This window comes from Dendrobates tinctorius, unplaced genomic scaffold (genome assembly GCF_039654945.1).
Source record: "Dendrobates tinctorius isolate UK_male_01 unplaced genomic scaffold, ASM3965494v1 ptg000285l, whole genome shotgun sequence".
Lineage (NCBI taxonomy): Eukaryota > Metazoa > Chordata > Amphibia > Anura > Dendrobatidae > Dendrobates > Dendrobates tinctorius.
Window position 1 is genome coordinate 1663209 of NW_027361952.1, and position 15997 is coordinate 1679205.

The window sequence follows — 15997 nt, forward strand, 5'->3', positions numbered from 1 at the left end:
TGTACGCTATCCATACATGTTATCCGGGGATACGGTACCCTTTCTCACCTTTGTGCAATCACGTGCAAGCCATACTGGGCTTAACACTGTCTGAGCCTGCCTCCTGATGTATAGACATATCTTTTGAATGTGTACGCTATCCATACATGTTATCCGGGGATACGGTACCCTTTCTCACCTTTGTGCAATCACGTGTAACCCATACTGGGCGTGAGAACGGCTGGCGAGCTGTTAAGCAAGCTACAGCACCTGTGGTTTGCACACGTAAGTTTTTCATTTTTTTCAGGAATGACGGTTAGGCCTAATTCCGGAACTGCGGTTGACCTGCACTTACTGGGAAATCATCGTTCGAGAGTAATAATTGTAATCAGTGATCCCCATCACTAACGTTGTTCAGCGGGTTATCTGCACCTGTAAGCGAAAAACGCTGGCCTTTTCAGTGTAGCGCACATGCAGCCACGGACATGTAAGGGCATGACACACCAGTTATTGGCCAATCTCATGTGCCAGAGCCTCACGTGTCCCTCTAGTAAGCCGGACTCGGACCGCGGGGCATGACGGAGTCTCGTTCGTTAACGGAATTAAGCTTGCAATGTGTGCATCTGTTCTGTAGCTGGCATGGTTGAGGTTGCCCGTGTTGAGTCAAATTACGCCGTAGGCTCCACTCCTGGTGGTGCCCTTCTGGACATTCCTTTAAGGTTCAGCTTTGCAACCATACTGCCCACGTAAAACAAACACTTTGCCTTCATGAACGCTGTATGGAGGGTCATGACTCGTGGGAATAACGCCGCCCAATCAGTTAACCTGCTAGAGAGATCCTTCGTTGCTCCCAAGCATGACATCACACTCCCTAGGAGGAAGGTAATGCCACTGTGGCGACCGTACTCCTGGGGGCGACACAAGTGCACTGATGCCCAGCCACTGCTCGATGAATCTGCTGGTACATTGACCCAGACCACTACATTCCCCTCGCACGCTACCCGGCCTGAATCTGACCCTGATGAAACTCAGGTTACCCTTCCCATATACAGTTCCATCTTACACGGTGACAAAGAGGAAGCTGCAGATGAAAGTGCAGGTTCGGCCCACCCGCCATCAGACACACCACCATACTATCAGGGGCCCTGTGCCAGTGCCGTCGCCAATGAGTGGGCCCCCCCTGCTTGCTCAGGATCACAGCACTTGCAAGGTTGAAATACTGTGCAGTGAGATGGAAGATGGGGACAACGAGGAGTCCAGACTAGTACAGGGATTCCCTAGCGAGGAGACTTATTTCATTGTTTTCAATGTTGGGACAGCAATTTTTGGGGAGCACTATACTCTGGAGAATGATAGATGGGGCCCACCATACACTGGAACATTCCAAAGGTGGACATCAGACACTGGAGCAGCATTTACAGGGCCCATTATACACTAGAGCATTAGAAATGGGGCCCATTATGTTTGGAGCATTATTTGGGCCCATAAGACAGTGGAGCTTCATCCATGGGGACCAACATATACTGTAGCATTATGTGGAGCTCATCATATACTGTTTCAAACATTATATGGGACCAATGATTCTGTATGGAGAAATAGATGGGCCTCGTCATGAGATGTAAAAAGTGAAGTATTTTTCATTGTACTATACCGCCATTTCTCTGCCGTATCGGAGCATGATGAGTTGTGGTATTATGTGTTAAAGGGGCGCTCTTTCGCCCAGGGCACATGAAAACCTGGAGCCAGCCCTACCCCCTCACAACTTTAGCCAAATAACCCCCATTTTTCAGTACGTAACTTGTATTATGAAGTTAATTAAGGTTGACCAGCTTAAGTAAGAAGAATTGATGCTTTTGGCATTCAAATGAGCACTGTAGGTGTGTTTCCTGTCCTCCTCTCACTGCCGACTTTTATTCCCCATTGACTTACATTGGGTTTCGTGTTTCGGGACGACCCCGACTTTTCCCTATAATCGGCCGATCTTGCTCGACCCGACTTTTGGAAAAGTCGGGTTTCACGAAACGAAACTCGACCGTAAAAAACCAAAAGTCGCTCAACTCTATTAGAGAGGTTATGGAAATTTGTGATAGAGTGTGGATGGGAGGTAGAAATGACTCTGGGGATGTGAGTAGGACCATGATTTGGTGAGATATCACCGGCAGTCTGGAGGAGCAGAGAAAGTGATAGCAGGTGGGAGCATGAGAGGACATGATGGGGCTGTCTGTGTTTAGAGACAGAGGATTGTATATTGAGGAACAGTACTTAGGATGGAGGGAGAGATGACCAGTTCATTACTAGGTGTAGAGACTAGGGGGGTTAGTAGAATGTGAAGGATTATGTAGTGAGAGTGAAAACAATCAGAAATATTGTTTACAGTGACTATCCGATTACCAGGGCCGTATTTAGAGTTTGTGCTGCCCTAGGCACTTTTCGTGCTGCCCTCCCATTGGCGAGTATGATTAATGCAGACACTGTCGGCAGTGACTTGGGCTACTTTCATATCAGTGATTTTCGCCATTCACGGCCGATCCGGCAGTGTATTTAATAGCGCAATATCAATGAATAAATATTATTCTTAAGATTATGTCACAATACCAGGATCTGAGGATCTTCTGTTTCGAGGTCACGAGCTCTCTGATGCGATGTTGCTGCCTGTCTGTCTTCCTCTTTTGACACTGCAGTGTGGTGGACAAGAAAACATTAACTGGTTAACAGCAAGAAGTATGGTATCTGTACTAAATGAACTATAAACTATCCCCATATCATGTCCAGCAGACATTGGAGGATTACCCGTATATACTCGCGTATAAGCTGACCCGAGTATTAGCCGACCCCCTTAATTTTGCCGCAAAAAACTGGGAAAACTTATTGACTCGAGTATAAGCCTAGGGTGGAAAATGCAGCAGCTAATGGTAAATTTCAAAAATAAAAATAGATACCAATAAAAGTAAAATTAATTGAGACATCAGTAGGTTAAATGTTTTTGAATATTCATATTGAATCAGGAGCCCCATATAATGCTCCATACAGTTCATGATGGCCCCATAAGATGCTCCATACAAAATGCACCCCATATAATGCTGCACAGAGGTTAATAATGGCCCCATAAGATGCTCCATAGAATAATATGCCCCATATGCTGCTCCATAAAGGTTATGGCCCCATAAGACGTTCCATAATTATGCCCCATATGCTGCCTCATAAAATGCTCCATAGAATAGGCCCCATAAGATGCTCCATTGAAAATGCTTCCATATGCTGCCCCCATAAGATGCTCCACTGAAAATGCCCCCATATGCTGCCCCCATAAGATGCTCCACTGAATATGCCCCCATATGATGCTCCACTGAATATGCCCCATATGCTGCCTCCATAAGATGCTCCACTGAATATGCCCCCATATGCTGCCCCCATAAGGTGCTCCACTGAATATGCCCCCATATGATGCTCCACTGAATATGCCCCCATATGCTGCCCCCATAAGATGCTCCACTGAAAATGCCCCCATATGCTGCCCCCATAAGATGCTCCACTGAATATGCCCCCATATGATGCTCCACTGAATATGCCCCATATGCTGCCTCCATAAGATGCTCCACTGAATATGCCCCCATATGCTGCCCCCATAAGGTGCTCCACTGAATATGCCCCCATATGATGCTCCACTGAATATGCCCCCATATGCTGCCCCCATAAGATGCTCCATTGAATATGCCCCCATAAGATGCTCCACTGAATATGCCCCCATATGCTGCCCCCATAAGATGCTCCATTGAATATGCCCCCATAAGATGCTCCACTGAATATGTCCCCATATGCTGCCCCCATAAGATGCTCCACTGAATCTGCCCCCATAAGATACTCCACTGAATATGCCCCAAATGCTGCCCCCATAAGAAGCTCCATTGAATATACCCCCATATGCTGCCCCCCATAAGATGCTCCATTGAATATGCCCCATATGCTGCCCCAATAAGATGCTCCACTGAATATTCCGCCATAAGATGCTTCACTGAATATGCACCCATAAGATGCTCTATTGAATATGCCCCATATGCTGCCCACATAAGATGCCCCATAGATTATGCCCCCATATGCTGCCCACATAAGATGCCCCATAGATTATGCCCCCATATATTGCTGCTGCCGCTACTGTAGGTATTAAAAAAACTGCTTAGTCACCCCCCAGCCCCCATTCTCCCCCTGGCACTCATTAAAACCCCCCCGCTCATTCCACTCCCTGCTGCTGTCTCCCCCCACACTCATTCCCCCCTCATTCCTCTCTCTGCTGCTCAGTCTTGCCAGGCCTCCCATTCTCCCCACTGGATCATTTATTGCCCCCCCAGCGCTCATCCCCCCTCCCCTGCTGCTCAGTCTCGCCAGGCCCCCCATTCTCCCCTGGATCATTTACTGCCTGCTGCTCAGTCTTACCAGGCCCCCATTCTGCCCCCAGATCATTTATTTCCCCTGGTGCTCATCCCCTCTCCCCCGCTGCTCAGTCTTGCCAGGCCCCCCATTCTCCCCCATGTATCATTTATTGCCCCCCTGGTGCTCATCCCCCCTCCCCCGCTGCTCAGTCTCACCAGGCCCACCATTCTCCCCCCTGGATCATTTATTGCCCTGCTGCTCAGTCTCGCCAGGCCCCCCATTCTCCTCCTGGATCATTTATTGCCCGCCCGGCTGCTCAGTCTTGCCAGACCCCCATTCTCCCCCCGGATCATTTATTGCCCCCCCGGCACTCATCCCCCCTTGCCCGCTGCTCAGTCTTGCCAGGCCCCCCATTCTCCCCCCTGGATCATTTATTGCCCCCCCGGTGCTCATCCCCCCTCCCCCACTGCTCAGTTTTGCCAGGCCCCCATTCTCCCCCCAGGATCATTTATTGCCCCCCGGTGCTCATCCCCCCTCCCCCACTGCTCAGTCTCGCCAGGCCCCCCATTCTCCCTCTGGATCATTTATTGCCCCCCTGGTGCTCATCCCCCTTCCCCCACAGTTCAGTCTCGCCAGGCCCCCCATTCTCCCCCCTGGATCATTTATTGCCCCCCTGGCACTCATCCCCCCTCCCCCACTGCTCAGTCTCACCAGACCCCCCATTCTCCCCCAGATCATTTATTGTCCCCCCCACCCCGCTGTTCAGTCTTCCCCCTGGCCCTCATTCTCCCCCAGGATCATTTATTACCCCCTCTGCCCTGCTGCTCAGTCTTCCCCCCGGCCCCCATTCTCCTTCCAGCTTATCTGCTACTGCTGTCCTTGTGGGAGGAACGTTCCCCCCCGTCGTGTGTCCGGGCCAGAACCAAAGGAGCCGTCATCCAGGTTTCGGGGGAAACTGTTCCCGGGGGACAGAGTTCTGGGATGGACCGTTGTGACAGACAGGAGAGCTATGGGAGGAACCAGTATAAAGAGGGCGGGGAATTCCCCGGGCGATGAGTCAGCAAACCGGCGACAGAGGCAGCTGGAGATGAAGGGAGCAACTGCAAGCGAAAGTAACTTACCAGGGCCAGGCAAGACGCTCACCGAGGGCCCCAGAGAGACTGCGCCAAGACGAACAGCTGAGACTCGTCGCCCCGCTACAGCCCGCAGCCACTGCAGCCCCAGTCCAACCCGCGGCCGCTGCCGCCTCTCCACAGCCTGCGGCTGCGGCCTGCCCGGGGTCGTCCGCTGCCGCCTCTCCTCAGCCCGCGGTTGCGGCCTGCCCGCGGTCGCTCCTCAGCCCGTAGCTGCGGCCTGTCCCCTGCCACCCGCAGCCGCCCCGCTCTCACCAGTGGCAGTGGCAAGTACAGTGTCGTTGGCGGCCACCACAGTCCCGCTCCGGTCCGCAGCACGGGCTGAGCCTCGGCTTGCCGTGGATTCCCCGTCGCAGCCGTTAGCTGCGCAGGTGGCCCGTCATTTGCCACATGACATCGCTGCCACTTGCCCCAGTCCGGGGGCTGCGGCCTATCCGTCCAATGACTCCGCCGGGGCCCGTGGGGCTCCAAGGTCATCAGCGTGCCAGAGCGCGTGAAGATTCCGGCAACGCCTCAGCAACTGGGCCCAGCAACTACTACGCTGAAGGACCACCATCCCGAGCAGCGTGGGACGTCTGGACAACTAAGTGACTGTATAATTACGGACCCGTAGTCGGCCATACCGCGGCCCTATAGTGATCGGCTATTGCTGGGAGTAGTCGAGTCCTAACGTTTTGGGTTTGCTTGTATCGAGCCCCTGCGAGGGCAACCCGTGTTACCCCTTTTTTGTTGATCAAGCCTTGACTGAGGAAAGTTCCCTCTAGTCGTATAAACGTTATTCTAGTAAGCACCAAATTGTCTCGCGACTAGTCACTGCATCCTGCGTACCTGCAAACGCCACATTTGGCATAGTCGGCAGGATGCAGTCTCCGAGCGTGGAAAATGAGGGCCCCCGGCCCAGCATTTCTTTGGGGGCCATGCTGAGCAATCTGCCCAGGTTCTCCGGCAGCAGTACTATGCTGTGGAATTGGATGGAGCGAATGCGTGGGTTATTCATGATGCATCTGCTTACTCCTGACCTAGAGGCAGAAGTGGCCCTGATGGCGTTGGATGGGGAAGCCCAGGATACTGTAATGTTGAGGCCCCGGGGGCAGCGAAACACCTTCATCAGGGTGTTACAGATTTTAGAAGAGGCCTATGGGGACCCGACCGATGTGGGGGAACTGAGAACCCAGATGTTTAGATGCATGCAGAAAGAGGGGGAAACAGTGACCCAGTATATGAATGTTTTGCAGGAACTGTTTTTAGCCATTGAAAGGAAGGATGGAGTCGGCGTGGGGACTGTGGACGTAACATTACGTGACCTGTTAGTGACTGGGTTACGAGACACCCTGACAAGACAGGCTTTGCGAGAGCAGGTATGAGTGGACCCACATCTGACCTTTTCAGAGATAGGGAAGGAGGCACGGGTTCGGGAGCAGGAGCAGGAGGTGACGGTCCCCGTGGGGATGGCTCGGAGTATCGAAGAATCCGTAAGCGCCCTGAGCGAACTCCACTGGGTACAAGAGGTGAAGCGAGAGATACAGAGCATTAAAGGTGAACTGGCTGAAGCCAAGAAAGCGGCCACAAGGAGTCGGCCAGGGCCGGGTAAAGGAGGCATGAACCATCGCGGCCCCCACCCAAGTCGGTCCCCACGACCATTTGCCTGTTATGATTGTGGAGAATTGGGATGCCGCCCGGAGCTGGAGCCTATCACACGGGGTGGAGGAAGTCACGAAGACCTGGTCGTGCGGTGCCCAGTGGTATGGGCAGAGATCGAAGGCCATGCTGTGCGATGCCTAGTAGATACGGGATCGCAAGTTACGACCATGCCAGAGACTTATTTTCGGCAGCATTTTCCCAAAGCAGTGAAACCTCAGTGGGGGACCGTGATAAAGTTGGTAGCTGCCAACCAGCTACCAGTTCCTGTCGTCGGAGTAGCCTGGATGCAGATTTCAATAAGCGGCAAATCACTCAGCAACTGGGTAGTGGTCCTGACCCAGGGAGACACAAACAGCAAACATCTGGTTATTCTGGGTATGAACATACTACGAGAGTTCGGCCACCTCCTCCTCAATGAACCCACACAGGAGACTCTGAGCCACAGGGGTTCTCGCATGGTCCAAGGGCAGGTCTTCCAGCGGTTGGTGCGGGAGGCGCGAGTGCTCCAGGAGTGCCAGGAGGGTGAGGCGCTGGGCAAGGTCATCGCACCGGCGGCCACCCGCTCGTGCTTCCTCCAGGGCAGACGGTGGTAGCTCTGCTGATCCACGCCCCGATGCCACTGGAGGGCATGGAGGTGCAGGTGGAACCATGTTACTCAGAGCGCCTGCACCCTGGCATACTGGTAGCCCGCTCCCTGGCCACGGTGTGGGAGGGGATCGTCCTGGTGCGTTGTGTCAACCTGGAAGACCAAGAAATCACCCTGAAGCCCCGGGCCGAAATGGCCAAACTAGTGAGGCCTTTGGAGGAGATGCTGCCGGACCCCGCGGTCCAGTTGAAGGTGCAGCCCGAAGATCCTTGGGCAGTAACGGTACGAATCCAACAGGCTGTCGCACCCTCGGCCCAAGAAAAAGGTTGAGTCATCCTGTTAGCCCAAATGCTCCGGAAGGTGGTCAGTCACACCGCATTGTAACCATGAGCTTCAAAGTGGCATCGTACAATGTCAGGGGCTTGAATAGTGCAAGAAAGAGGCATATCCTCTGGAAGGAACTCCTAGATTCTCGTGTAGACATTGCCTGTATCCAGGAATCAAAATTCCTACACGAGAATCACCCTTACTTTAATCATCATAAATATCCGCATATTTTCGAGTCCTGTAACTCAAAAAAGAAAGCTGGGGTATTGACAATAATTGGGAGTTCTATCCCCTTCGAAGCCTTGGAGGAACACAAGGACAAGGGGCGTAGATTCCATATCTTGGTGTGCAGACTGAATGATCAGGTATGTACACTGGTCAATATCTATGCTCCTAACCGAGATTAAGTGTCATTCCTCAACAAAGTCATGAAAAAGGTGTCTATTGTGAAAAGAGGTGATTTAGTCCTTTTAGGTGACTTCAACATCACTCCCAACAATATTATGGATCCTTCTTCAAGCTCAAGACCTAATCATGATAACCTCAATGCATGGTTAGATAAAAATGAGTTACTGGATGCTTTCAGGTGTTTAAATTCCACATCGAGGGAATATTCACATTTCTCTGAGGTGCATCAATCCGCATCCAGGATTGATTTGATTGTTACAAATGTATTTTCTCTCACTAGATTTAAGGAAATCTCCATTGGAAACAGAACCATTTCTGACCACGCTCCGGTTTTTGGCAAACTTTTATTGGGTCCTCCCTTGAAGAATGCCAAACTCTGGAAGTGTAGTGCAAACATTTTACATAATCCAATCCACAAGACTGTCATCCAGGAAGCTTTAGATAACTTCTTTAGAGAGAATAGAACTGAAGTGACAAACCCATTCACTAACTGGTGTGCTCACAAGGCGGTTGTGAGAGGCGTCATTATTAGCATTACGTCTAAATTAAAGAAAGAGAATAGAGAAAAAATTAACGCCACTCTACTATCAATCCGTAAACTTGAAAGTACCATTGTGAACCTTGCCTCACCATCTCCCACCCTAAAATTAGAACTTGCTAAACTAAGACAAGAACTCAGGACTCAGCTGAAATCCCCCTATGAAGCAGTAGTAAAATCTTCTAAGTATAACTATTACACGTCTCTCAATAAACCCACGAGGTACATGGCCAACTGAATCAAAAACAAAAGAATTCATAATAAAATTAATAGAATTAACTCGATTAATGGTAGCTCTAAACTTTCGCATCCCCAGGAAATAGCAAATGAATTTGCGAACTTCTACGCCAAGCTGTATAATTTAAACCCTGACCCTAAGCCGCTTTCCCAAAACCTAGAAAAAATTGATAACTATCTATCAACAATAAATATGCCTTCTTTATGTTCCGATGATATAGTGTTCTTGTCATCCCCGTTTACTTCTATTGAAATTGAAGACACCATCAAGAAACTTAATCTTCACAAATCCCCAGGTCCCGATGGACTAACCAACGCCTATTACAAAGCCTTCAACAATTCTCTCTCCCCTCACCTTACCGAGATGTTCAATTATGCCTCAGGAAAGGGAGCTTTTCCATCCGAAATGCTGATGGCTTCGATCTCGGTCATCCCTAAAATGAAAGGGGATCCTGAAGCCATAGAGAACTTCCGCCCTATTTCACTAATTAACACAGACATTAAGTTGTATTCTAAGATCATAGCGAATAGGCTAAGTCTGATAATTCTTAAACTGATAAGCAATGATCAGATGGGCTTTACAAAAGGGAGACAACCAGCCGATGCAACAAGGCGAATCATCAATACCATAAAATGGGCTAACTCTTCGAAAACACCCATGGCTCTGTTGTCACTCGATGCCGAGAAAGCATTCGACAGACTTAGTTGGTGTTTTCTCAAGCAGACACTCAAAAAATTCGGGTTCGATGATAATCTGACATCCTCCATCATGGCCCTATATTCAGACCCAAGAACCAGTGTAATTTGTAACAACCATGTCTCAGAGCCACTTAGGGGAGGGACCAGTATAAACAGGGCGGGGAATTCCCCGGGCGATGAGTCAGCAGACCGGGACAGAGGCAGATGGAGACGAAGGGAGCAACTGCAAGCGAGAGTAACTTACCAGGGCCAGGCAAGACGCTCACTGAGGGCCCCAGAGAGACTGCCCCAAGACGAACAGCTGAGACTTGTAGCCCCGCTACAGCCCGTGGCCACTGCAGCCCCAGTCCAACCCGCGGCCGCTGCCGCCTCTCCTCAGCCCGCGGCTGCAGCCTGCCTGGGGTCGCCCGCGGCCGCTGCCGCCTCTCCTCAGCCCGCGGCTGCGGCCTGTCCTCCGCAGCCTCCCCGCTCTCACCAGTGGCCGCAGCAAGTACAGTGTTGTTGGCGGCCACCACAGTCCCGCTCCGGTCCGCAGCAGGGGCTGAGCCGTGAGCTGCGCAGGTGGCCCGTCATTCGTCACCCGACATCGCTGCCGCTTGCCCCAGTCCGGGGGCTGCGGCTTATCCGTCCAAGGACTCCGCGGTCACGAGAGCGCAAAGATTCCGCCAACGCCTCAGCAACTGGGCCCAGCAACTACTATGCCGAAGGACCACCATCCCGAACGGCGAGGGACGTCTGGACAGCTAAGTGACTGTATAATTACGGACCCGTAGTCGGCCATACCGTGGCCCTATAGTGACCGGCTATTGCCGGGAGTAGTCGTGTCCTAACGTTTTGTGTTTGCTTGTATCGAGCCCCTGCGAGGGCAACCCGTGTTACCCCTTTTTTGTTGATCAAGTCTTGACTGAGGAAAGTTCCCTCTAGTCGTATAAACGTTATTCTAGTAAGCACCAAATTGTCTCGCAACTCGTCACTGCATCCTGCGTACCTGCAAACACCACATTCTGGCATGTTCTGGTCCTTGCTCCTGCTGCTGCATCGATTCATGTCATGTGAGGAGGAGCTGCCGGCGCCACCGGTATCTTGAACTTCTTCCTGTCTCAGCATGCGGTCACGTGGTGCCGCTCATTAAAATCATGAATATGGGTGCCACGCCTATGAGAGAGGAGTGGCGTCCATATTCATGATTTTAATGAGCGGCACCACGTGACCGCATGCTGAGACAGGAAGAAGACAGACATCCTGGCACCCATGCAGGACCATCGGAGCTGCCTGCAACAGGCACTGCTGGAACCTGGAGGAGGTGAGTATGATGGCGGGGGGATGGAGCAGGGGGTGTGTGAACGAGGATGAGGTGCCGCCCCACCGCTAAGCCCCACCCTAGGCATGGGCCCTCCAGTGCCTAATTGCAAATATGGCCCTGCCGGTTACCTTCATTACCTGGATTAATTCATAGCTCCACACACTTCTATGATGCACTTATGTGATGCACTGGGCAGATTGACATCTTGCAGACGTATGGTTTGCAGTATATTTGCAAAAATGTGCATTCAGGTGTGGAGCAGAAGGGATTGGTCTGTGCTCATATTGGTCAGATAATTAAGAGTGGGCCAGATGCAGAATGATCAAGGCAGAGTATACAAGGTCATAAATAACATTGGGATTATAGTAGGGGTTAGTTGAAAAACATACCGAGTGGATACAAGAAGCAGAGGTAAGGAAAGTCAGTGTGGAAAGCTGGGTCAAGTACTGAGTGGATGCAAGAAGCAGAGGTAGGGAAAGTCAGTGTGGAAATCTGGTTCACTTTATGAGAGCCTTCCAGTGACTCTCGTATTACATTCATATTGGCCAAAAAAGAGTACTGGTTATTCACCCTCCTAGACCCATGCTATAAGGAGAACATTGCATCTCTCATTCCTGAAGCGGAGAGGTCTGCTAAAATGGTGCTATACCAGAAGGCCATTGTGGAAAATATGTTTAAAAATTCCCATCAGACAACGCTAGCCACAGGAGGCAAGCATCCTTGCCCAACCAAGGAGGAGAGGCAGGGAAAACATGCACCAAGTACAGCAGAGGCAGGCTCACTGTCAGAGACACCGCACTGCACTCACTCACAGAGCCAGTGCGCATGTCCTGAGTACAGAAACAGTGCTAAAAGTTACCTGTGGAGCAGGGCAGCAGAGGTGACAATGCGTGCTTCAAACTATTAGTGTCAGGGTCCAGTCAGTGCCGGAAAGTAAAGAGGCACAGGACCTGCGGACACTGAAGTTAGCAAGCTGGCACAGGACCTATGGTCAGGTGACTGCAAGGGGACGGGGCTTAGCGTCCTGCTTACAGATATGACAGGACACCATACAACAACTCAGAGTCAGGCAAAATGGAGGTCACAACAGTACGGGCAAACAAGGCACAGAAGGGACAAACAGACGTGTAGTCAGACAAAGCCAAAGGTCATACACAAGAGGGCAACGTGGTACCAAGGGGACGAGCAGAGAGAAGTCGGGTCACAAGCAGAGAGTCATAATGAGAGGTAGCGCAGTACAAGAGGGGAAGGCAGAACTCGTAACAGGGACAGAACCGGATCAAAACCAAACAAGCAAGCAAGATATCAGGCACAAGGCACACGTACGCACAAGGTCAACTAACTCAGCCGAGGGCAGGAGTATAACTGACACCGGACCTAGGTCCAGTGAGCATTAAATAGCCGCCCTCTGCCAGAGAGAGGTGGAACAATTAACCCCCAGTCTGATCAGGACGGGCCAAAGCGAAACCCCGCCCTGGATCATGACAGTACCCTCCTCTCAATGGGGGGCCACCAGACCCCCAGGTCTCAGGGTACATGGCGTGAAAGGCCCGGACCAACCGATCCGCATGGACCGATCGAGCAGGAACCCACGACCGTTCTTCAGGACCGTAGCCTTTCCAATGTATCAGATATTGAAGGGCACGACGGACCAACCTAGAGTCGACGATTCGTTCCACCTTGTACTCCGACTGCCCGTCTACCAAAACCGGTGGTGGGGAAGCTGATGATCCCTCCCCACCAGACCTCACAGGTTTCAAAAGGACCTTATGGAAAACATTTGGGATCCGCAGAGATGGCGGGAGCCGCAACCGAAACGCCATCGGGTTAACCGCTTCGGTAATTACATAGGGACCTATAAACTTGGGTCCAAGCTTCGCAGAGGGGACCTTGAGCCTTATATTCTTGGTGGACAACCATACCTTATCCCCAATCTGAAACACCCGTCCCGCAGATCGTTTTTTGTCTGCAAAAAACTTAAATTTGTCCTGGGCCTTCGTAATGTTACTCTGGACTTCCCGCCATATCTCCCCCAACTGCTGGATCGTCTCATCCGCCCCAGGACACCCAGAATTCAAACGGGAAAATTCTCCAAAATGAGGATGAAACCCATAATTTCAGAAAAAGAGAGATGTACCCGTAGACTGGTTAATGTGGTTGATATATGCAAACTCGGCCAACGGTAACACAGAACACCAATCATCCTGTCGGGCTGAGGTCAAGAAACGCAAAATTTGCTCCAGAGATTGATTGGTCCGCTCGGTCTGCCCATTAGTCTCAGGATGATAAGCGGATGAAAAGGACAGACCAATACCCAACCTCTTGCAAAAAGCCCTCCAAAATCTGGAAACAAATTGCGCTCCTCTATCAGACACCACATTCAAGGCTACCCCATGCAACCGCACCACATGCTCAACGAACAATCTGGACAACGTTTCCGCATTAGGTAGAGCTGCCAATGGTACAAAATGTGCCTGCTTACTAAACCTCTCACCACAACCCAAACGACGGTATTACCTTTGGAGGGGGGAAGGTTGGTGATGAAATCCATGGACAAATGAGTCCATGGTCTCTCAGGAATTGGCAGTGGTACCAATTCCCCAGCCGGCCGGTTATGGGGGGTTTTTGCACGGGCACAAACATCACAAGCAGACACATATTCCCCAACATCAGAGGCTAAGGCAGACCACCAGAATACTCTAGCAATTGCCTTCCGGGTAGCTGAGATCCCTGGATGTCCACCCAGAACTGAGTCATGGAACTCCCGGAGGACCTCGAGGCGAAACTGAGCTGGTACAAAAAGCTTATCCACCGGATTAGTCGGAGGTGCCAGAGACTGAGCCTCCTGAATCTCCCGTTCCAACATATTAGAAATATCTGCCACCACCACCCCAGGCTGAAGAATGGAGGATGGAGGTTCCGGGGGGGACACCGGATCTAGACTGCGTGACAAGGCATCCGCTCTGACATTTTTAGATCCTGGCCGAAAAGTGATCGAGAAATTGAACCGGGAAAAAAAAAGTGACCATCTAGCCTGTCTGGGAGTCAACCTTTTAGCTGACTCAATGTAAGCTAGGATTTTGTGGTCTGTAATTACTGTTATAGGATGGACAGCCCCCTCCAAAAAATGCCTCCATTCTTCAAAGGCCAACTTTACGGCCAGAAGTTCTCGATTCCCCACATCATAGTTTCTCTCCGCAGGGGAGAACTTCTTTGAGAAAAAGGCGCAAGGTCTCAAACTGGTCAAAGTGGCGGGTCCCTGGGACAATACCGCCCCCACCCCCACCTCTGAGGCGTCTACCTCAACAATAAATGGTTCCGAAGGGTCCGGTTGAATAAGAACTGGGGCAGACATGAAACATTTTTTTAAAAACTGAATCGCCGCTACCACTGCGGTTGACCAATTCTTGATATCGGCCCCCTTTTGAGTCATGTCTGTGAGGGGTTTAACCACCTGTGAGAACCCCCTTATAAATTTACGGTAGTAATTGGTGAATCCTAGGAAACGCTGCAGAGCCTTCAAATCACAAGGCTGAACCCACTCGACAATGGCCTGCACCTTACTAGGATCCATGCGATACTCCTCAGCAGACACAATGAACCCCAGAAAAGACAGTTCCTGGACAAAAAATAAGCATTTTTCTAATTTAGCAAAGAGACAGTTCTCCCGGAGCCTTTGCAGAACTGCTAGAACATGACGAATGTGAGCCTGTTTATCAGGAGAGTAGATCAATATGTCATCCAAATATACCACCATAAAACGTCCAATGAAATCAGAGAACACATGATTAATGAAATTTTGGAAAACCGCTGGAGCATTGGTCAGACCGAAAGGCATGACCAAGTTTTCAAACAACCCTTCAGTAGTGAGAAAAGCGGTTTTCCACTCATCTCCGTCCCGGACTCGGATAAGGCTATACGCTCCCCGTAGATCTAACTTTGAAAACCACTTAGCTCCGGACAACTGATTGTATAAATCAGGAATAAGTGGAAGGGGATACGTATTCCTCACAGTTATCTTATTTAGCTCACAAAAATCGAGGCATGGGCGTAAACCACCGTCTTTTTTCTTTACAAAAAAGAACCCCGCTGCTACGGGAGAAACAGAAGGACGAATGTGTCCCTTACGGAGACTCTCGGAAATATATTCTTTCATCGCGGCCCGTTCTGGACCCGAAAGGTTATACAAGCGGGCTTTGTCAATTTAGCACCTGGAGCCAGGTCAACGGCACAATCAAATGGGCGGTGTGGTGGTAAAACCTTGGCCTCTTTTTCGGAGAAAACGTCCGTATAGTCTTTCAGGCACTCCGGAATACCTTCCAGACCCACGGACGACACAGACACCGTAACAAGACATTTTTCAGAACAGTAGGGACCCCATTTAACAATGTCCCGATATTCCCAATTAATTACAGGATTATCCAATTGTAACCAGGGGAACCCTAACACCAGTCCTGCAGGCAGGTTGTCCATATCAAAACATGAAATATGTTCCTGGTGTAAGGAACTCACTTTAAGGAGAAACTCTTCAGTGTGAAACATAACGTTATTCTTAACCAGTGGTGTTTTGTCAATGGCAACAATGTGAATAGGAGTCTCCAACCTAACTGTCCCTAACTTACACCTGGCCACCAAGTCCGAGTCAATAAAGTTCAATGATGAACAGCAATCCACGAAGGCAGAAGTGGATGTAGAGACACTCCCACAACAAAGTTCCACTTGTAACAACATTTTAGAGAAGGCAGAAAAGGGTACCTGAGAGCCTGGGTGACCTCCAT

The 15997-nt window shown here is 50.6% G+C and overlaps 1 protein-coding gene across 2 annotated transcripts in view; it reads right to left on the reverse strand.

The window, feature by feature from the left end:
* Window positions 1-15997, reverse strand: part of LOC141072653 (granzyme A-like) — a 122893-nt gene that overhangs the window by 91307 nt on the left and 15589 nt on the right. For both annotated transcript variants that reach the window (XM_073559953.1, XM_073559952.1), the window contains one exon: window positions 2575-2654. The gene's annotated coding sequence lies outside the window, so the exon portion shown is untranslated. The remainder of the gene's footprint in view (window positions 1-2574; window positions 2655-15997) is intronic.